At 33.9% G+C, this 24,989-nt stretch overlaps 2 long non-coding RNA genes across 3 annotated transcripts in view; one reads left to right on the forward strand and one right to left on the reverse strand.

The window, feature by feature from the left end:
* The window catches only part of LOC135213106 (uncharacterized), an 18,091-nt gene extending 17,418 nt beyond the window's left edge, over positions 1-673 (reverse strand). The window contains exon 1 of the long non-coding RNA XR_010314079.1: positions 523-673. This is a non-coding gene — a long non-coding RNA (uncharacterized LOC135213106). The remainder of the gene's footprint in view (positions 1-522) is intronic.
* The window catches only part of LOC135213110 (uncharacterized), a 281,005-nt gene continuing 256,689 nt past the window's right edge, over positions 674-24,989 (forward strand). For both annotated transcript variants that reach the window (XR_010314081.1, XR_010314080.1), the window contains exons 1-2: positions 674-1,033; positions 19,825-19,896. This is a non-coding gene — a long non-coding RNA (uncharacterized LOC135213110). The remainder of the gene's footprint in view (positions 1,034-19,824; positions 19,897-24,989) is intronic.

Raw genomic sequence — 24,989 nt, forward strand, 5'->3', positions numbered from 1 at the left:
AACATATTATATCAACAAATTTGACCGCTAAATAGTTTCAGCACTAGGCCTATAGCTTACCCTGTATAGGATACTACACGGTTTAAGGTAAGTACAGGGAAGATGCATTTTTCTCAGACTTACCGATCTAACCGATAAACGTATTTACAAATCATTTTGTTAAATGCACACTGATTTGTTCCTCGCAGCAAGAAAAACGCCTTCCTACAACATCAAACGATAGAGACGTGAGACAATCGAGTATTTTTTGGCGCCAAAATGAGTGGTGCTTCGAGGGGAATGTTCGTGCGACGTATCCTTAGGTTCGAAACTGTACTAACTTAAGAGCAAATCAGCGACTGAAATGACGCTATATCTGCTTTATTTAAAGCATTGCATAATGCAACGAATGCAGACAAAGCAGGGTCTACTAAATTTGACCAAGATGGTGACGATGCACAATGTAAGAGCATGAAGTGAGCGAACGAAGTTTCCCGTCAGTTGATCAACCGTAATTTGTAGGTGTTAATAGCCAGTACTTACCTTTAACACGTACTCTTGCTTGCAGCACAACAGAATTACTCAAATACTACTTGGTGCAACTTAAGACAAGTTTACGGCTCCCCTTCTTCACTTTTTCAGAAACACGGCGGACATTAAACGCTCCGGACGAACACGCTTCCATCTTCCTCACACTCTGTGACTCTGAGAGTCAAAACAAACTCACCAATCTCCATAAATGATTCCTTGAAATGTTTTTACCCAGAAATAAATAAATATGCCTATTTAAAAAGGCATTTCATAATCATATTAACCGAAATGTGATATAGAAAATAAAGATTCACGAGCGCATATATTTTAAAAGTAGTGGAATTCATTTGACAGCCCAATGTTTCCGCCACTTGTAGAGAGACGAGTAAATTAATAGCCGCCGCTTTCAGTATATATTTGTGTATCGTGATTGTATCAAGTGAAATGAAGTTATTCCGTGGGTGTCAATTTTTTCTTGGTAACAAATAGACGATTATCTTCCTCGGCGCAAGTAAATAGGAAGGTAAGCATCAATCGGATTGGCTCGTTAGGTTACTTTAATTAGGTACTGCTACTTGACGTAGATGGAAGCCAGCCAGTACTCCGTACCTTATTAACCAACTACGTTTCAGGTTAAATGATGTAGTAATTTAACAAGCATAAAAGGTCTAAAGTGCTGAAAAAATTTTACTCAAGGTGAGTAAAGTCTACGGCTGATGCCCTAACCTCGTGCAGTTAGCCTATGCGTAAGGAATTTTCAAACGTCCTTTACCGAATAGGCCTATCCCTAACCCATGGTTTCGTCATCCTGGAAAGTACGTAGGAGACTACATCTCAAGCTTGATCTTTCTTATAATTGCGAGACTTTATTTTTATTATGGCATAGCATAGGTAAAGCTTAGGCTGAACTACACTTCAGTTACGTTTGTTTGAATAATATTGCCTAGGCTACCCCTAGGCCTATACGCGTGTGGATTTTAACTTCAACCATAATCGCAATAAACAGTTGAAAATATTGTTTTCCCTCTGTCTTCATTTATGCTTAGAATGCCTAGGTTACCCCTATAAGTGAGTCGATAAATTTGAACTTTAACCAAAGCGGCCACCTCTCCCAGAATGCGACCACCTAAATTACAAAATAATGGCATAATTCAAGCGATTTATCCGGAAGTGGCCGCGTTCCGAGAGAGGTGGCCACGGTGTTGCCGCTCGGTTATTTACTGAAAACATTTCGAAGGTGAAAATATTGTTTACTTTGTTTTTCTTTGTCTTTTCTGACGTTTATTTTGGCAGCAAATGAGAATGGGCTAGGCCTAGCTTTTGAGATACTCCACGCCTTTTATATCCACAAATGGGAAGAAGGGTTGTTGGGTGTGGGAAAAACACAATACAAATGAAATTCAAGATTATATGTAAACAAACCTAACCTAAGGTGCTGGATCCTGACCTGGATCCCCCACCTAAGCTGGCCTAAGGAACTGTAAATGAATGTAAATGCAGTTGCAACATTCAACGTAGGGCATCAGGTCTCACCTGCCCAGGGAAGCTTAATTTAATGGCAGCATTATAAACCATAATTCAACTATAGCATTATAAGCGAATATAAAAATAAGGGTTGTGACCTAACCTAAAACCTTGTATGAACATTACCATAAACTCAATGAAAACTTACAGAAATATAGGGATGTTTGCGTGCATCTTGTATTTGACTGGTTTTTATTTTACTCTGCCTAAAAACGTATTTGCTCTGTAAATAAAAAATCTTCAGAATACACTAAAATGTATTAAAATCATATTTTCAATTCCAGAATATGATGATGGTTTAAAGTTACTCTAGTGTAGCTCAAACTTTGACAACTATATATATATATATATATATATATATATATATATATATATATATATAATATATATACAGTGGTACCTCGAGATACGAAATTAATCCGTTCCGAGACGGCCTTCGTATTATGAGTTTTTCGTAACTTGGAACACATTTTACATGTAAAATGGCTAATCCGTTCCAAGCCCTCCAAAAACACCCCAGTAAATTATATTTCCAGGCCTAAAACACATGTTCTAGGGTTACGACGGAAGAAATATGACTCCAAAAAGGCAAAATACTGTACATACTTGAGTAATATTCAACTGCATGTAAGGTTCAACCCCATTTTTACTGCATATATTAGGACTTTAGCATATGTCCCTTAGCAATAAGCCTAGCCTATGTTAGCGGTTGCTACTGTAGCCTAGTCTATGATTCTGACATCTAAACCTAAGAGCTAAAAGCTTAGAATATGCCAATAAAATGTATAAATAATCAGTATGTACTCATTTCAAATAATTATTAATTAATCATTAACTATAATACACAAACAAACAAAAAACAAACCTTCCGATCGATCGATTGTTTACATCCAGCTCTTACCCGTCTTAGAGTATCAAACGAGCGCCAAGCAATCATTTTTCCTAGCACACAGTAAGCCATAAATTGTCATTAGTATCTCTCTTCAACTAATGAAACCACCAAACAGTATAATAACCATTCATTTCTATTCTTTATTCTATCTTTACCTAATGAAGATACCGAGTTACTGACAGCTATAATGAAACATGCGTATACGTAACGTAATAATAAAACAGAAGAAGAATTCTAAAAAATACGTATTTGTTGGCAGTCTGATTTTTTTATATTTTGATGATATCTAATTCACAATTTTTTTTATTAAATGTATTGCATGTACTCATTTCAAATACTTATTAAGTAACCATTAACTATAAAAGCAAAGCAAACAAAAAAAAGCCTTTTCCAAAAAAAAAAACGTCTGTTTACATCCAGCACTTACGGTATCGAACGATCGCCAAGCAATCACTTTTACACAGTAAGCCATAATTTTCATTATCTCTCTTCAACTACTGAAACTACGAAACAGTATAATAACATTCATTTCTATTCTTTATTCTATCTTTACCTAATGTTTTCTTTATTAACTGTATTGCATGAATAAGTTTTTCAATTTACAGCAACCTTTTACCAATAGAATACTTAAAGCACAAGGGGTAGATGCTGACCAATAGGAGAGCAGGACCTTATGGGGTGACTAGCATCAGGAACCAATGGGAGAGCGGGAGGATGGTGGCGGCGCGGGAGTTTTAAAATTGTTCTTGGTGGTCCGGGCGAATCTCGGGACTTTACAGCAACAACCTTTCATATCTTGAAAACTTTTTCGTATGTAGAGCAGTAAAATTTTCGCATTGGTCTTTCGTAACTTGGATTTTTCGTTAAGTTGAGCCTTTCGTATCTCGAGGTACTACTGTATTATATATATATATATATATATATATATAGATATATAAGATATATAATGTATTTGACTACCATATAGATATATATAGATATATATATATATAATATATATATATATATAATATATATATATAAAATGTATAATAATGTTATATATGCTAATTTAAACATATGTAGTATGTATACTGTATATATATATATATATATATATAATATATATCTATATATATAAGATATATAATGAGCTACCATATTATATTATATAGATATATATATAGATATATATATATATATATATATATATATATAAAGTATATATATGTATATAGTATTTAAACATATGTATGTATATCTGTATATATACTATATATGTATATATATGTATTTAAATATATGCATGTATGTATATCTGTATATATACTATATATGTATATATATTATATATTTAAATATATGTATGTATGTATATCTGTATATATACCATATATGTATGAATGTATATCTGTATATATACCATATATGTATATATCAACCATATATATATATCATATATACTATATATATATATATATATATAGATATATATGTATGTATATATATCGAACTACAAATGTCCTTTAATATCTAATTCGCTCTACCTCGGAATTAATATATTTTCATATATGCTTAACCGAGGGGGAATTTATTAAGCGATAATAGAATTGGCGATCGACAGGCGCGAACCAGCAACCTCTCAATTCCAGGACTGGCAGTGAAGCCTTAAACCACCCCGACACCGCAACAGATATAAGTTCATGCCTCCTCCCACCTGAAATATTTTCGCGCACAGGTATTTTTTGTTTTGGAGACTGCATCAACCCATCTCGTTCTCGGTGGCGTGGTAGTGCTTTTGCCCGCACGTAGTCATTATATGTAAAACTAGTTACATAAGCATTAAAGACATAAAAAGGCTAAAAACACAAAGGCTTACATGGTTCACACCTTTCTGTTGTTTACTTATCCTGTTCACATCCACGTTAAGATATGCAAATACCATACATACTGTACAAAGAAAATTATGAAATTACTTTTAACTTGATGGTCAGTCACTATGCTTTAACTCATCCACAGTCAAAAAAAAAAAAAAAAAGTACCAGTGGGGGTTTTCTCTAAGCTGCCTACCCCAAACTGAAACTTACCAAGCTGAGAAACGCTACATAAAAAGTGATGGTTTGCTTTGTCGAAGGAACAAATGCTTTTTCTGATAGACTTTAATGAGACCCTGGAAAATTTTATAATAATATCACAGTATAAGCTTGGTTAACCCACTGCTTCCAACACATTTAACAAAAAGGGGAGCCCTAATGCAATGCCAAACCTTAAAGGTCAGGTAAGGTTGGGGGTTCAGGGAAGCAAAGTACCTTCCAGGTAAGACCCAGTATCCCAAGTTAGCTTAGGTTACTTATATATGATTTCCCCCATCCGTAAGTCACAATTTCCAACTGAGGGTAAAAAAAAATTCAACACTGGCTAGAAATGAATTTGTAATAATATTATGAACTTTACAACATTCATATAACTCCTGAAATACATATAAGCCTTGCAAATTCACCTAGCCTGAACCTAAATCAGTAGAATACTATATACCTCTTACCAAGCAATTATTACCTTTGATACACACACACACATATATATATATTATATATATATATATATACACACACTATATATATATATATATATATATATATATATATATATATATATAGGGGAGAGAGGGGTAAGAAGCCCCCTTTAAGGAGAAATGCCTATATAGTCTACAGTATTTCAGCTATTGACCTAACAGAGATATTTCTAGAAAGCTTTGTTATTGGAGTATCAACGATCATAATCATGAGAAGGTGTTAGCAATTTAGGATAGTAAAAACATGACCTGAGAAAAAAGAACAAAGGGGGCCTTTTACCCTGTGGGTGGGGTAAAGAGCCCACGGTGGGGGCTTTTTGCCCCATACCTAAGATATTGTGGTACTTCATGAAAACTACCATTTATATTGAAAAGTAGACCCCTACTTTTGCTAAATATAAAAAATTCAACCTTCCACACAAAAATATTCAAGAATAATGTTGGAAAATATGAAAAAATTAATCTTAAAGTTCTTAGTTTCTTGTAAAACCTAGGAACTTTTTGGTATTCATAGGAACTGAAATTAGCAAAATTGTAAAATAAATTGACACTTCCTCTACGTGACAGCTGTAGCAGCACAATTAGAAATAAATTCACTTTTATATAGCACCAAGATTAACACAAATAAAAGAAATAATGGATAAGTTTTACATAAGAACAAAAATGACATAAATAAAAAAGGTAGAATAATTTTCTTTATATTACTCCATTCTCTCTGGCTAAAGTCCTGTGACTCTGTTGGCCATCTGGAATTGTAATGTGCTTTTCTGCTCGACTTGGCTAAACAATTTTAACAAAGTGATGTAGCCAGTCTACGAAACAACCAGCATTAGACCATCCATTTGCTGTGCATCTAGCAATTGATCCAGGTGAGCTGCCGATCATAAGTAGTGAAGTCATCCTTTTACGGGCAAATATAAACATAAGAGGAAGACAAACTCCTGCTGTCTTCATTGCACAAATAAGATGTAGTCTGTCCTCCTTCACCACTGGATACACGTCCAACTGCTCAGATGGGGTAAAAAGCCCCCTGGGCTTCTTGCCCCAAAGCGTGGTGGGCCTTTTACCCCACTTGCCATTTTTTAAGAAAACTAAATCCACCTGTACCTCAATTGAGTTTTCAAGTCTGGATTGCACTGAAGATATTTCTAAGCTCTCATTTAAAGTAACTGTAGTTAAAGTACTAACTTTACTGACAAGATGTCCGCACAGGATATCCCTGATATAGCACGCATACTTACATGAAATGTGTCCAAAGAAAAAGAATGCGTGCTGGCTGTGTCCCATTCTAGTTCTCCCTGGCTGTTTGGTATAGAAAGCTTCACGCAGGAGGTGTTGCTGCACTGATCAGCTGACTAAGTTGCTATGATATGTAATAAGCAAGAAAATAGGGGGAGGCCTTTTACCCCACTCTACCCTATATAATGTTATTAATATATATTATATATATATATATATTATATATATATATATATATATATATATTATATATATATAGTAGATATAGATATTAATATATATATATATAATTATATATAATGTATATATATATATATTATATATATATATATATATAATATATATATATTATATATATATATATATATATATATATAGATATATATGTCATTTCACATTACCGTGATTCATATACATACATCGAGCTACAATATCTAATATCTAATTCGCTCTATCTCGGAATTAATATATTTCCATATATGCCTAACCAAAGGGGAATTTTTTCACGATAATAGATTTGCCTGGTCCTGGGTGCGAACCCAAGAAGACATTCAAATCCAGGAACGTCAGTGAAGCTTTTACCTACCCGCCACCGCGAGAGGCTATAAGTTCATGTGTCTCACCCTCAAATACCTGAGCGCGGAAGGTATTTGAGGGTGAGAGACGACATGAACTTATAGCCTCTCGCGGTGGTGGGGTAGGTAAAAGCTTCACTGACGTTCCTGGATTTGAATGTCTTCTTGGGTTCGCGCCCAGGACCAGGCAAATATATTATTGTGAAAAAATTCCCCTTCGGTTATATATATATATTTGTAATATATATATATGTATATATATATATATATATATATATATATATATATATATATATATATATATATATGAACGGAGAATGCAGGCGAGTCAGCCAAAATGATAAAATGCACAGGGAGCAGGAGCAGGAACAAACATGGCGAAGTATTACAACACTTTATTCCGACGCATTTCGCATTCAGCAGAATGCATCTTCAGGGTCTATGTAATAAATAATGACCAATATAAATTAAATTGATTTGAAAATTGTCTAAAAATTATTTACAGGCTAGTTAAAATGAAAACCGAAACTTCACACATAGATAAAAATACACTAACAATTGACAAAGCAACACGAGAAATTAAAAGCACATACGTGAATTTAAACAGGTTTAAGAAAGATAAAAGATACAAGGGGGTGGAGGTGGTCTGGTTGTTCAACTGCGGAAAAAGTTGTTTGATAAAAAGGTTCTCGAGAATCATTACTTCAATTGGGCTGGAGGTTTGACCAACAATAATAAATCATATTTAATGTCAACTTTACATTTTTTGCTAGTTCCCGTATATATATATATTATATATATATATATATATATATATATAATATATAATAATACATATATATACACCCCAGTTAATAATTGCTTGGTAAGAGGTACAGCATTCTAGAGATTTAGATTTAGGCTATGTGAATTTGCAAGGCTTATATGTATTTCAGGGAGTATATGAATGTTGGAAAAGTTGATAATAATATTACAAATCAATTTTTTGCCAGTGTTAAATTTTTTTACCCTCAGTTGGAAATTGTGACTTATGGATGGGAGGAAATCATATATATAAGTAACCTAGGCTAACTTTGGATGCTGGGTCTTACCTGGAAAGTACTTTGCCTCCCTGGACAACCGCCCCCCACCCCACAACCTTACCTGGCCCTTAAGGTTTGGCATTGCATTATGGTTCCCCTTTGTTAAATGTGTTGGAATCAGTGGGTTAACCTAGCTTTTACTGTGACATTATATCATATAACAATATATTATATACACAGAATATTATATAATACATATATATTATATAAACATATTATAATATACTATATATATATATATATTTGATATATATATATATATACATATATATACATTAACATTATACACACTATATATACACCATATAATATATAACACATATATAGATTATATACATAATATATTATAGACACATATATATATACATCATATGATTAATATACACAAATATATATCATATATACACATATATAATATATACACAATATATATAATATCCACTATATATTATATACACATATATGATATATACACATATATATATATACCACATGAATATATTATCTACACATTATATATTATACATATCTCTTATATTATAACATATTATTATATACACATATATTATATACATATATATTTTTTTATATTACATATACTTATATATACATATACTATTATATACATATATATTATAATACATATAATATACACATATTATATACATATATATATACATATATATATATTAGATCATATATTATATCTATATACATGATATATAATAATTAATATATATATATATATATATATATATATATACATATATATAATATACATATATAATAATACACATATTCTATAATTATATATCATATATATACATATATATACAATATATATAATACCATATATATATATACATATATTATATACACATAATACATAATATATATACACATAATACATATATAATATACATATATATACATATATCATTTTATTATACATATATTAGATCATATAACTAGTACATATTAATATTACACATATTATACACCTATATTGATACATTATATATACACATTATATATACATATATATACAGATATATTACATATATATACATTATATAATCTATACCGTATATACGTAATTATACATACATATAGTATAATATATAATAATATATATATATATGATATTAAGATGTAACATATATTAAAATAGATGTACAATATATATAGATTGTTACATAGATATAGATGTTATCATAGATGTACATATAATAGATGTACACAATTATTAGATGTACATTATACAGATCGTAACAATATAATAGATGTACATATATATAGAATGTACCATATTATATAGACTGCAACCATATATATAGATGTACATATATATAGATGTACATATATATAGATGTACATATATATAGATTAATATTATGTACATATATATTAGGAGTTAATTAATATATAAGATGTATACATATAGATGTAACATACATATTTATATATAAATATATATTATATATAATAATATATAAATATATATATATATATATGTCTATCACATTACCGTTATTCATATACATATATCGAACTACAAATGTCCTTTAATATCTAATTCGCTCTACCTCGGGAATTAATATATTTTCATATATGCTTAACTGGCTGAACTCACACCGGAGAGGTTCAACTGCAGTGTAGGAAGGTCAAGAGATATTCACCAGTTTCTTCAAAGGTCATTACTCATTCTTCAGTAAGCTCAAAGCTCTTTGTCTTTTTTCATGGTTTAATCTAAAACGAATCAACTTTCTCTCTCTCCATACTGTATGCTTACTCTCCCCTGACTTGCCAAGTGGGTGGTGTAGTGCATTAAGTTGGGCACCAACCTACTAATGCGCATGTGTGTGTTCTGAGCACTCCTGAGCTAAAACATCAGCATGTGCTTTTGTTTCTTGACTGCTTAGTCTTGCTTTGTTGGTGGCTTTGCTGGTGTATACTTGTAGGAATTTCAGTTTAGCAATACCCTTTGCATGTGGAGAAATCACAGGCTATATTCCTTTGACACTTTTGCCTGCCTTGACATATCTGCTACTGTATCTTAGAGGATAAAGATGCAAGGACATCTAGTTGAAGAAATGTAAATGTGTATCCTCTTCTTCCTCCTCCTCCTCCTGTCCTAAGAAGAAGAAGAAGAAGAATGAAGTCTTGGAAGCCCTCTCAAGAGTTCTGTTAAACTTTGATTGACCACCTTCCTTCTTCAAGGGTCGGCAATGGCATTCACTCACACTCTTGGAAACTTGCATTTGTAGAAGTTTTTGCGCTGACGAGAAAATTTTACACCTGAAAAGATAAATATCTCTTGCATTTAAAATAAATAAATACCATCTAAGAATTTGGATTGTGTTGGCCATTCTTAGTTTTCCTTCCTTTAGCAGTGGAATGCTACATTAGGATCGTGGTTAGTATTGTACTATTTTATGGTTGTTATTGATTTATCTGTCATATTGAGGCCGTTCTTGTGTGTATGATATGTCCAGAATAATCTGCATCATAAAAAAATATTTTGTAATGTTTTTGTAAAGAAAAAAAAATCTGAAAAGCTAATTTTACCCAAGAAAAATAATACGCAGTGGCTAGGTAGGTGGGGACTATTACATAGTCCACAATCGAAGGGGCTGGAAACGGCAATGGTGATTTCATGGATACTTTCCATCTAGCTTTCCATAATCCAACCCAATCTCTAGGGTGCTGCTTCTTACACAATTCCCCTTTATCCTTGCCAAAAAATTATGTTTCCAGTACTTAGCGATAACTAGATGACTTGACACCCACCAATTTGCCGGGAACTCCTAAATTACTATGTAGGTGAACAAGTTGCAACTTGCTGTTGGACTTCTGCATTGTTGGTGTCATGCTTGTTTCTCATCCGAGAGGTCCTTATTCAGTCAGGTGTGGTAATTCGGTTAACAGTATCGCTTATATCACTGGTTGGTTGGGAAGTTGTGTTAAAGTAGCTGGTATGCAAGGTTTGTGGCCAGTTCTGGAACTCCCTAGGTCTTGTAGCAGATGTTCCGAGATTCTAGTCCATCTCTTCCTTTTTGACCTTTTGGTTAGTGGTGCCCTTGTCTGTCACTTGCAAGGGTCTTTTTCTGTTCCACTATGCGAGTTCAGTGGCGTGGTTGGTTTGGTGTTTGCTTCTCACCTCGGTGGTCGCGGGTTCGATTCTCGGCCATTCCATTGAGGAGTGAGAGATGTGTATTTCTGGTGATAGAAGTTCACTCTCGACGTGGTTCGGAAGTCACGTAAAGCCGTTGGTCCCGTTGCTGAATAACCACTGGTTCCATGCAACGTAAAAACACCATACAAACAAACTATGTGAGTTGTAATTTTTTTTTCATATATTTGATCAGGGTAATTATATTAATAAATCAGTTAGGGCTGCTAGTTGGTAAGGTAGTTATGTAAAACTTGTCAATGTACATGCTATCCACTTGACTCTTTAAGTGTAAGTTCCTCGATCCTCGTGGCTTGGGTGTCAGCATTCTATCTCTTGTCTACAAGGTCCTGACACGTCGTATGAAATAAGTAACCTACAGTACTTTGATACTGTACGTTGATTTCCTTATAATCACTCTCAGATTAGATTTATTTGAAGTAAACACTACCAGTTGAGGCAGAAGTTGTTGCGGAAGCGGGGCGGGGGTGGGGAGCCCAATTTCATACTCCTCTCCATTACATTCTTAAATCTTCTGACCATCTGAACGGTTGCAGCTTCTTTTGACGGGGGTGTTCCATAGTCCGATATTTTGATACATAACACCCATACAGTGTGGGTGAACGTGAAAATCCATAATTGTATTTTTGAGGGAAGGTATTTCACCAAATACAGACACTTATCTAACTAATCTATAGATATCTGTATTTCTGTCTGGAGAAGCCTGCCATTTACGGGTAGAAAGCTTCATATTAAACAAAATATACTTTAAAAAGATAAAACAATGTTCAGAAGAAAACGGGCCCAATGCATTCTGTCATGTTACTTACGAGTTTATTTGCATTACTTACATAGGTACTATATCTATATGTATAGTTACGAACACTTTGTCTGTGGGGCAGTCAGGTTCTTTAAAATTATCCTAAGAAATGGGGACTGGAAGGGACTACGACAGTCTCCAAGGAGAAGGGGGCTAAAGAAAATACTCAAAAGTACGTTAACCTAATTTATTACTAATATATATATTACATATTTACAGTTAAGTCCAGGTAAAAAAAAAACTCAATACAATAAATTTTTAAATCTTAAATTAGAAAAAACTTTAAATACAAAGGTAAAATGAAAAATTTTAACTATAATGAACAATTGTACCTCAATAGCAATAGCAAGAGCCACACCTGAGCCACATACCAGCTCATATACTAGTCAAAATGACAAAGTATCGCAAACGATTCAATCAACACTTAATCTGAGCTTCATACCAACTCACAATCGCAAACGATTCAATCAACACTTAATCCGAGCCTCATACCAACTCACAATCGCAAACGATTCAATCAACACTTAATCAGAGCCTCATACCAACTCATAACCGAAGTCCTATTAAAGACCATAAGAAACTTTAGAATCACAGGATTCTTTACAAGAATGATAGCACACACACTTAACGTTCCACGAGGACGACCGTCGAACACTTCATGTCGACACCACAGCTTCGCTGCTGCAGAAGAACGGTCCTTCTGGAAACTCTTAACCGGGAACAAGAGCTCCGAGGACGACTATCACACACTACCATGCCGATGTCATCTCCTCCTCGGGAACTGATTCAAGGTCCTCCTTAGCGGTCAATCAACAATTACTGGACGGGCTTCTGTCAAAACCCGACTGCTGTGTTCTCCTCCGAGAACCGGATGATCTGTTGTGTGGAACCCGACTACTCGAAAGGAAAACAATGGGACCGATTGTACCTCGCCTCCCAGCACAAAAATACCGAAGAGCTTATAAACTAATTATAAAATATACCGGAGGACTTGTCAACAAACTAAACTAGGTAGTTTAAATTATTAACTACCAGATTATATATATATATATATATATATATATATATATATATATATATATATATACATATATATATGATGAGAACTAAGAGAAGGAAGGCTGGATATGATTTGAAATTCGTGGAATATTAAGCACGCGAAAGACGTGACTCCACAGACCTCTTGCATCATGTTATGTTAAGAGGCGATGATGATGATATCTTTTTGTATTTATGTATGTATTATGTATGAGTGCGATTCTCCTATTTCTCCTTGGAGGAGGGGAAATGGCTTCTCAAGAGTTAAACCTTTCATTTTAACGGATGTATTCGCGTCGTAAATGAAAGAGTATTTTATAGATCTTTGCATCTTCAGTTACTTGTATTGTTTTATCCCATCATACGACGAAGCGCTCGGTATATATTGAATCCAATGTCCCCGACCCGACGCCTTGCGTCTCAACGATCTTAACGTTAAGCTCTTCTAACCGAATGGACAAAATCTTCTGAATTGATACGTTCTATAGCAGCGGCCGTTTTTGCCTCTCTCTCTCTCTCTCTCTCTCCTCTCTCTCTCTCTCTCCATGGGACCACGTGGCCTCATGATTGAGGGCTCCCTTTTGCCTTTGCACTAATAAGAGCTCATTGACTCGATTGACTTGGTAACTGGAAAGTTGGGGGGGGGGGGGGGGGGGGGGGGGGGGGGGGGGGGGGGGGGGGGTGTGGGGGGGGGGGGGGGGGGGGGGGTTGGCGAAGGTTTTGCTTAGAGCAAGACTTGCGGGTGCACTGATGAGGCCTATTCCGATTTTTTTTTCTTTTTTTTAATTTTTTTTATTTTTGCTTTTCAAATTCCGCAATTACAACGTTGGTCGATTAGTATTAAGTGATGGTCTGCTACACGTTGGAAAAAAAAATGGAAAATCTAGGTATTCTCCACCTAGTGATCTCTTATGGAAATACTTGGTTTGCTTGTAAGATGTACCTTGGATGTAAGAAAGCGCTTTCATAATTAGGATTTGTGTATTATGAGAGAGTGAGAGAGAAGGCAATGATGTTTAGAGGGTCCCCTCATGGCAAGGTTCAATTTTTAACGTCGTAGAGATGAAGATAACGAAAGTACGGGTAAAGCGAAGTCCCTCATTAAATCTTGCTCTTGCTTTGGTACTTACATCCAGTGCTTTTGCGATGGAAGCGAAAAGGCGGTTTAGCATTCATGAATATCGTTGGCTAGATATGAAGAGAGAGAAAACTCAAGGCACGTTTACTCATTCATGAAACTTATAATTCCCCCCCAGGTTGGGTATATTGTATTCACATCTAGTTTGGCAGCTGCAAACAAGTGTAAATGGTAGTGAGAGTACCGGGAGTTTTGAACAGAAGCGAATTGTGGGACTGAGAGAGATATAAAGGTCGGGTAACGGAACTGAATCACGAAAATATGAACGTGATGAATATTATCTAAGCCACGAAGGAAAGTGAAACTAAGGAGTAGTACTGCGAGGCCTTTCGACTCAATGTCCTTTACTTAGTAGTCTGCTACGTAAATGACATTGAGTCGAAAGGCCTCGCAGTATATACGACTTCGTTTCATTCACTCAAATTCGTGGCTTTTGCCTATGTAAGTATATATATATATATATATATATATATATATATATATATATATATATATATATATATATGGTCTATTATAATTGCATACCAAATTGTAGCAATTTAATCGCTAGTATTCATTAGTGCAGATTTGGTGAAGGAATGATTTTCTTTGCGCTTTCCTGTATGCAGTTTTTTTTTCTGTGTTACAGTTCACTGACCCCGTCAACTCCATCTAGATGGGGTTATTTAAGGTGTCATAATAATTTAACGTTGTCCAACTATTTTTCAGTGATTCAATTACGGTTTTTTTTTTCTGCGGCTTAATTGTTATTTCATGCCATTGCCCACATCCATGAGCGACACGCAGCACATGCGAATGATAGGGTATTAGTTGGTATCACGGCTGCCTGAAAGTGGAACTGAATTTTGTGTGTGTGTGTCGGTGGTTTAGAGGCAGGTGCACACACAAGGTGACGCTTTTGGAAGTGATATTGTGCCACTGGAAATATGCAGCGCTTCTGTTAACACTGTCCCTGCCTATGCAGCCAGCAACCACACCACCACTTTTCAAGTGGAGTGTGCATAGGGTAATTCCTCCCTCTTGGTTTTAGCATATAGATAGCATGATTCACGGTGACTACACAGCCGTTTGTTAGTGATATTGTCCGTGTAAAGAGAATGCTATTCAAATGCACTGGCGGGAAGCTCGAAAGGATTTGGAGCACAGGGCTTTTATGACTTTGTGATGAGGCCAATGGCCGATGAAATAAGCAGGGGCGTATTTTGGCATGGTAGGCTCTTGTTATTATTATTATTATTATTATTATTATTATTGTAGTGTAGCATACCTTGGACAATCGAGAGCATCGCAGGACAAGCATTGAGTAGTTGCTGTCTCATGAATTTTTACCCCGTAGGGGCTAATGCCGTAAGTGCGCCTCGCGCGGTTCACTGTAGGCATTACTTTACGTTCTTTGCAGCGTGCCTTTCGGCCCCTAGCTGCAGCTCCTTTAAATCCTTTTATGTATACCTCCGTTCATATTCTCTCTCTTCCGCCTTACTGTCCACCCTCTCGTAGCACTTATTTCACAGTGCGACTGATAGGTATTCCTACTGTTACACCTTTCAAGCCTTTCTACTCTCAATTTTCCTCACAGCGCTGAATGACCTCCTAGTCCTAGTGCTTGGCCTTTGGCCTAAATTCTATATTCCATTTCATTCCACGAAGTTTTAGCAAATTCGGCCATGTTGGCATTAAGAATGTCATATTCACCAGGCAGTTCTTACTTCAGAGGATTATTCAATTTACTTTTCACTCGAAAGGATTTTCATCAAGTGATTCCAGACCTATTTTATGCACAATAAGAATTACAAAAGGTAGATATTGCAAGAAAGTTGATAGCATTCCATAGCTGGTGGTGGAAGGGACGCATGGTTCATGAAAATGAAATGAATTATTCCCAAATTTACTGTATCCATTTAGTATGTTGGTGGAGAGAAGACCCCTGTGCAGTTTTAAATTGTTACTTCACAGATTGACAAAGTCAGTCAGGGATCAGTTTTCCCCTATGTACGTTACATTTACCTCACTGCAAGTAGCTCAGTGGCGTGATCGGTATGGTCTTGACCTGCCACCTCGGTGGCCGCGAGTTCGATTCTCGGGCATTCCATTGAGCTGTTAGAGATGTGTATTTCTAGTGATAGACGTTCGGAAGTCATGTAAAGTCGTTGGTCCCTTTGCTGAATAACCACTGGTTCCATGCAACGTGAAAACACCATACAAACAAACAAGCGAACTGCAAGCCGGTTGAAGGAATTCCAGTTAAAAATTTTATGTTTAGAGGCAGGAGGCCTTCATGCTGGATGTGTATTAAGTGATATTGCCTATTCATCGAGCTTATATCTTGTCATCACTGCCCTTACACAGTTGAAGGGATTTTAGTCAAATTTGGTACAAAGGTATCATATCCTCCATAGATATTCATGAATTCATAAAAGGAACTAAGTTGCTATAGTAGATTCACATCAACCGTGCATCTGATGTCTAGACCCGTCCCTTACGACGCGCCTGATTGGATGTTGATAAGCCAATCACAGGGCTGGAAACTCTCAGTTTCTCGAGAGAGTTCACATAGGCAGGACGTGTTCCACCTCTCCTGAGGGATACCTGTGATTATCAACAGGCAACCAGGAGCGTCGTAAGGGAGTGGTCTAGACATCAGATGCACAGTTGATGTGAATCTACTATAGCCACATGTCCTTTCCCATGCATATAAGAGACATTTGAGATGATGGCGTTTGGTTTATTTTGGCTGTTTCCCTTCAAATACTGGTGTAACGAACAGTGTCAAAGTATATGTAGGAAATATGGTATACCTACCACTTGGTAGCTTATTTGGCAGGTGTTCGGTTTCATAACTTCGTGATCTTCGATTAATGACAAGTGTATCCAAGTCAGACTTTAATTCTCCAGTGTGGACGTTCGTTTTGTCTCTCGTGAACTGTCATTTGAAATTAAGTATTATCGCCTCCTGCTACCGATACATGCAGTGTTACTAGATAACTTGGCTGGGGTCGTTTCTTTTATAGATTAATGCTCTGTTTTTATAATTCTTATCTCCACGAATTTCATATTTTGTACCGAGTTTCGAAATTTCCTTTTGATGCTTTAGTTACTGAGAATATTCAAGAAAATGATGTTGGTCAGACCTGTGTAAAACGGAACATATTTCAGTAGGTTTAATAATTGATTCATACTGCGGAGTTACATAGGAGATGTTATGAATGTTTAAAGTAATAGGCGATGTTTTAAAGATGAACTGCTGTAAATTTGAATATTTTACCAGTAGAGATTTTATTCCCTTCATGTTTACAGGAAGCACCATAATTGTTTTAATGTCGATTAAACTTAAACTAATGATATTTGATAATGATAGTAAAAATATTCAGTGTAATGATATTTGATAATGATAGTAAAAATATTCAGTGTAATGATATTTGATAATGATAGTAAAAATGTTCTGTCTAATGCATAATGATATTAAAAATATTCAGTGTAATGATATTTGATAATGATAGTAAAAAATATTCAGTATAATGCTATTTGATAATGATAGTAGAAATATTCAGTAATGATATGTGATGTTTTAAAAATATGATATTATCCTCCATGGAATTATAGACAATTGAGGCATAATTGATTGTGGTGATAACAGTTGAAAATTTGAATAAGCACATTTTCATATGAAATGCGGTCTTTTAAAAATGAAATATCCCCCATAATTTAACCCGTTGAAATGATCAGCAGCCGTCAGCTGCTCTTCATTTTGGTAGTAAGCGCCAATGACGATAAATGGGAACAGGAACAGAAAATGAAGCAACCAACGTGACGGATGTCAGGACGAACCAGTAAATCTCTTTGGAATTAATCAGCTTTGTCGCGCTAAATGTTGCAAGGCTCCGTTCCAGGGGTGGTGCGCTGGAGGCAAATTCCCCTTCCAGGGGTACGCTGGAGACAGGGCACTGGAAACCGTACGAAAAGATTGGAAGGCAAATTCCCGCCCCCCCCCCCTTTTTTTTTTTTTTTTTTTTTGCCATATTCCTAGGTTAGGTTAGGTTGTTTAGTTCAAATTGTTATATGTAAATTTGGGTGTGGGAAACACAATGTGATCATTTTCCAGAAGATTCTATGGTTAGTTTTTAAGATATGGCCTCCTGAGATGTATACTGGTATTGCGCAAGCCCCAACTTTTATTGCCACGCCCCTAGGTTAGGTTAGAAAAGGTTAGCTATGTTCGAAATGACATTGTTTAATTTGGGTGTGGGAAACATAATGCGATTATTTCCAAGAAGATTCTATGGTTGGTTTTGGAGATAAGGCCTCCTTCTTTTCCAGGGACAGTTCGATATACTCAGTTACTGTTCGGGAATATGCGCGCCGGAGACAGGCGATGCAAACCATAATATGAGAAAGGCGGTCTACATGCAACATTTTGGCTTAAAATTCAAGCTTACCAGTGTTGTAAGGTTCCACCAGTCCCCACCCTTGCTTACCCTCTATGAAGAATTCAGAAGGTTTATTGCGCAACGCGTGGAGTTTCTGTCTCCTCCTCTCCCGGAGTTTCTTTCTTTTATAAGCAATTGAATATTCCAGCAAGCGAATTAAGGGGGGTTCCAGTAATGTATATATGTCACAGGGTACGAAATAAATGAGGCGCATTAAGCTATTCATCGCAGATTTGCTCTCTCGGAGCAGTTGTAGTGTAACTTTAAATTTTTGATGTGTAGTTAATTTTTTTGTTACTTCGTCTTTTCAGGGTTGTTTAGTTAAAGTTTTTTTGCTTTGTATTTCAGGGTTGTGTAGTTAATGTTTTGCTTTGTTTTTTCAAGGGTGTGTATTTAATTTTTTGCTTCGTTTTTTCAGGGGTGTGCAGTTAAATTTTTTTGCTTTGTATTTTCATGGTTTTGTAATTAATTTTTTTTGCTTTATATTTTTAGGGGTGTGCAGTTAATTTTTGTTGCTTTGTATTTTCAGGGTTGTGTAGTTAATTATTTTGCTTTCTATTTTCAGGGGTGTGTAGTTAATTTTTGTTTCTTTGATTTTTAATTTTTAAGGGGTGTGTAGTTAATTTTTTTGCTTTGTTTTCAAGGGTGTGTCCTTAATTTTTTTGCTTTGTTTTTCAGGGGTGTGTAGTTAATTTTTGTTGCTCTGGTTTTTTAGGGGCGTGCAGTTGATTGTTTTGCTTTTTTTTCTGGGGTGCATAGTTAATTTATTTTGATCTGATTTTCAAGGGTGTGTAGTTAATTTTTGTTGCTTTGGCTTTTCAGGGTTATGTAGTTAATTTATTTTTCTTTGTTTTTTCAGGGGTGTGTGTGTACGAGTATGTACCTCTTTGCAACGATTTTTTGTCGATGCTTAGTTTGTGGAAGATATCGGGTAAGTACACTCACTTGTGTCTCTCCCGTTGTTTTCAATGATAGAAATGATTACGAAAATACGGTCCAACTTTTTTTTTTTTTTTTTTTTCGTAGACATGATTTAGGAAATATGGTCGTTTGAATGTTATTGGAACAGTATTCAATACTTGGGTAAATACAGAAGAAAAGGTCTTAATTTCTTTTAAAAAAATAAGTAAATAAATGAAATAAAATAAAATAAAAAATATTTCCTTGACGTCTATTGAATTACTTTTGCTGGTGTAACTCGAGGCCTTCATATTGCACCCTCCCCCCCCTTTATCTTTTTTATTTATTTTTTTAAATTTATTTATTATTTTTTTTTTTGACATGCCACGGCGCTAACCACCATTTCAGCCGACCAGAAAAGCAAAGTAAAATAACATAGACTTTTTAAGAAGAATGGAAGGAAACCAATTGTGTCGATAAGTAATGTTAACTTTATTATCCAGCGAAATTGAGCGGTGCTATGGAGTGCTACATTCCCTACGATCACATTGATGTGACGTAATTGTAAGAGGGAGGCCAAACTGCGTCGCTTTGAATACCGCCAATTATAACGATATGCAATGTCAGTATTTACAGAATAAAAAATGCTCAATTTTTTATTTTTTTTATTTCGATATTTACAAAAAAAAATGCTCGAAGGTTTTAATTTTTCATAATGTCGGTATTCACAAAATAAAGAATGCTCAAGGTTTTTTTTATTTCGGTATTCTCAAATTAGAAAATGCTCAAGGTTTTTTTTTTTATAATGTTGGTATTCACAAATTAAAGAATGTTCAAGGTTTTTTTATAATGTCTGTATTCACAAAATAACGAATGCTCAAGGTTTTTTTTATAATGTCTGTATTCACAAAATAAAGAATGCTCAAGGTTTTTTTTTTATAATGTTGGTATTCACAAATTAAAGAATGTTCAAGGTTTTTTTTATAATGTCTGTATTCACAAAATAAAGAATGCTCAAGGTATTTTTTTATAATGTCTGTATTCACAAAATAAAGAATGCTCAAGGTTTTTTATTTATAATGTCGGTATTCACAAAATAACGAATGCTCAAGGTTTTTTTTATTTTATGTCTGTATTCACAAATCAAAGAATACTGAAGTTTTTTTTTTTTACAATGTTGGTATTTACAAAATAAAGAATGCTCAAGGTTTTTTTTTTTTTTACAATGTTGGTTTACAAAATAAAGAAGCTGGTTTTTTTTTTTTTTTTTTATAATGTTGGTATTTACAAAATAAAGAATGCTCAATTTTTTTTTTTTTTTTTTTTACAATGTTGGTATTTACAAAATAAAGAATGCTCAAGGTTTTTTTTTTTTTTTTTTTTTTTTACAATGTTGGTATTTAAAATAAAAGAATCTCAGTTTTTTTTTTTTTTTTTTTTTTTTTTTTTTTTTTTTTACAATGTTGGTATTTACAAAAATAAAGAAATCTCAAGGTTTTTTTTTTTTTTACAATTGGTGTAAGTTTACATAAAAAGAATGCTTTCAAGTAATCAATGTTGGTATTTACAAAAATAAAGAATGCCTCAATTGGTTTACAAAATGTTGGGTCAATGTTGGTATTTACAATAAAGACTGCTCAAGGTTTAACAATTTTTTTTTTTTGTTGGTATTTACAAAATAAAGAATGCTCAAGGTAATTTAATTTTTTTTTTTTTTTTTACATACAAAGAATGCTTTTTTTTTTTTTTTTTTTTTTTTCAAGGTTTACAATGGTGTTGGTATTTACAAAATAAAGAATGCTCAAGGTATTTACAATGTGGTAATATTTACAAAATAAAGATGCTCAAGTGTAATACAATTGGTATTTCAAAATAAAGAATGCTCAATTTTTTTTTTTTTTTTTTTTTTTTTACAATGTTGGTATTTACAAAAATAAAGAATGCTTTCATAAGGTTTTTTTTTTTTTTTTTTTTTTACAATGTCGGATTTTTTTTTTTTTTTTTACAATAGAATGCTCAAGGTATGTCGGTATTTCAACAAGGTTTTTTTTTAAAGAATGCTCAAAGTTTTTTATATAATGCCGGAATTCACAGATTGAAGAATTCTGTTTTTTTTTATATATATTAATGTCGGTATTCACAAGTTAAAGATGCTCAAAGTTTATTTTTATAATGTCGGTATTCAGAAATTAAAGAATTCTCAAGGTTTTTTTATAATGTCGGTATTCACAAATTAAAGAATGCTCAAGGTTTTATATATATTATATATATATATATATATATATATATATATATATATATATATATATATATACATATATATATATAATGTCGGTATTCAAAAAATCATAGAAAAATGCTCAAGGCTTTTTAATGTAAGTATTCACATAAAAATATGCGCAAAGTTATTTTTATTTATTCATGTTATATATTGTATTGATGGCTGTATGCTATTCAGAATGTTTTAGTAATGAATACGCTTACGTTTTTTTTTATGGGGTAGCTCGTCTCGGGCCTAGTGGTCATCTGGCCCCCTTAATCCCCCCCCCCCCCCCCCCCCCCCCCCTACCCCCCCCCCCCAACCACATCCCCTCCACCCTCCATCAAAGTTTTATGCATTGGATTCTTTCCCCTTAAGCACAGCTACACGAAGTCCATTAATTATTCGCTTCCAGAACATGTCTAAGGATATTTTTATTTCTATGTGCGGTTCATGTTTTTACTGGGGAGAGAAGAAAGGCCAGTACAGTGCAGTGAATAACTTGCAAAATATTGTTAGCTTGTTGTTTGTAAATAATTCATCCCTTTTTTTTCATTGGTTCTCTGCAACGTTTCCCGTTTGAGCACCATTTAGGTGAAGTAGTGTACAGGTGGAGAATAGTCTTTGAATTTTGTTTTACCTTCGCAAGACTTGACTAAGTTTATAAAGTACACGGACAATTTCGAATAAATATGACATTGAATTCATCTATAAAGTTAATGGATATTTTTGGTAAGGGTATTTATGCGAATATCCCAGAGGTTTGAATCATGACCAATAATCGTGGGATTTCTTTGCTGTCGTCATGTTGTGCTTTTTTTTTTTTTTTTCCCAACCAGTCACTGAGCGCTGTTGGTGGTGCTCTTAATGGACCTTTTGAAACCTGTGCCATGATTGGAAAAATTTGTCCAAAATTCGTCGGGGAAAAAATGCTTTTATTTCTTTCCCGCGTTGCTTTTATCGTCTGCATTCGGCCGAAGAGAACTTGTTGTTTTAACAAGAGAGAACTCTTAGTATTTTTGTAGGTTGCTTTGTGCGGCCCATATTAATATGTTTGCAGACTTTTTGCGCAAAACCTTCGCACGGCCTTGGGATTGATACGACCTCGTGTACCTGGGTATATACCAATCTGAAGAAGGGCTAGCTTGCATCCACATTTCATTAGACAGCCAAAGGCTAAAACGGTTAGTGTTATAGCGAGACCGTTTTACGTTAGGGGGAAAGGCCGAAGTAACACGTCGCTTTACATACATACATACATACATCATATGTATGTATATATATATATATATATATATAGATATATAATATATATATATTATATGTATCTGTCTATCTGTCTAATCTATTTCTATCTATCTATCTATCTATCTATCTAATCTATCTATAATATATATATATATATATAATATATATATATATATTATATATATATAGGTAACAAAAAAACTGGCATTTTTGAACCGACTGTAATCTGTGCAGTTTTTTTTGTTGCATGACGAAGCCCCAGCTTCCAGTTTCTTTCCAGCTTCTTTCCAGTTATTTCTCCTTGCAACCCGCAGCACCTCCTTGTTTGTGTATAACTGCGTTCGCTATTAACCATTAGCACTGTATACGTGTTTACAGTTTATTTACAGTACTTTTGATTATTCTAGCATCATGCTGTACATTTTCTTAACATGTGACATTGTAGTTGACAATATGTTTTTTTTTTACTCGTTTCATGTACACGACTGTGAGACACACAAAAATTATACTTACATCTTAAGCTATATAATATTTTCATATTTTAGTACAGTATTGTTTGCTCGAGTGACGCAGCTCAGCTTTTAAATATAATGTTTATATTGTTCAGTACTCAGTTTGGATAAAGTGTATATATGCATTTTTATGGGCACCGTGATTGCTGATATTGAGTAACAGATACAGCACACACACACACACACACACACACACACACACACACACACACACACACACATATATATATATATAGATATATATATATATATGATATATATATATATTATATATATGATATATATAGTATATATATAATATATATATATTATATATATATATATATTATATATATATATATATATTTATATATATGTATGTATGTATAAATGTATGTGTATGTATGTATGTATGTATGTATATATAATCATGTGTGCGGACACTCACTGAATTAATTTTTACTATAATTGTAGCATGTGAATATTCTATGTTGCATTACATATCAGATATGTATATTCAGGTACCATTTCAATAAAGAATTACCGTAGTCTGTACCGATTTATAAACGGTATTTTTTGCAATCACGCAAGATAAGGCTAATAATCGTCCGGGAACAGTTCAGTAATTTACTTATCGTTGAGATAAAAGGCAATAATGTTTGTTGATATAAAAATATTGAAATTAATCGAACGTTCATATGTTTTTTCCAGTGGAACGTATTTGACGTTCAGATTACAGACGTATTGCAATTTCCATGAATTAATTTAAGTGAACCAAATACATAGAAATGAAATAAAAAGGTAATGAAATACCAGCGTTTGATATGTGTAGAATCTTTCTCTGCTTTAAGTGGGATGAATAATTTTTTTAGCTATTTAATGGAGCAAGAGGATTTTACTGGAAGAATTGAGTAAAACGGCTCTTGTGCATTTACCGTAAGCCATATGCTTGCCACTGCAGGCATTGGAGGCATGTGAATTGAAAATACTAATGGAAGCTTGGCCCCAAAACCCGTGAAAAGAAGGAACTTAGCATGGACTGCTATACAGGCAAACGCGTTTTTGTAAAATTATATATATATATATATATAATATATATATATATAATATAATATATATATATAA

Source organism: Macrobrachium nipponense, chromosome 19, assembly GCF_015104395.2.
Source record: "Macrobrachium nipponense isolate FS-2020 chromosome 19, ASM1510439v2, whole genome shotgun sequence".
Classification (NCBI taxonomy): domain Eukaryota; kingdom Metazoa; phylum Arthropoda; class Malacostraca; order Decapoda; family Palaemonidae; genus Macrobrachium; species Macrobrachium nipponense.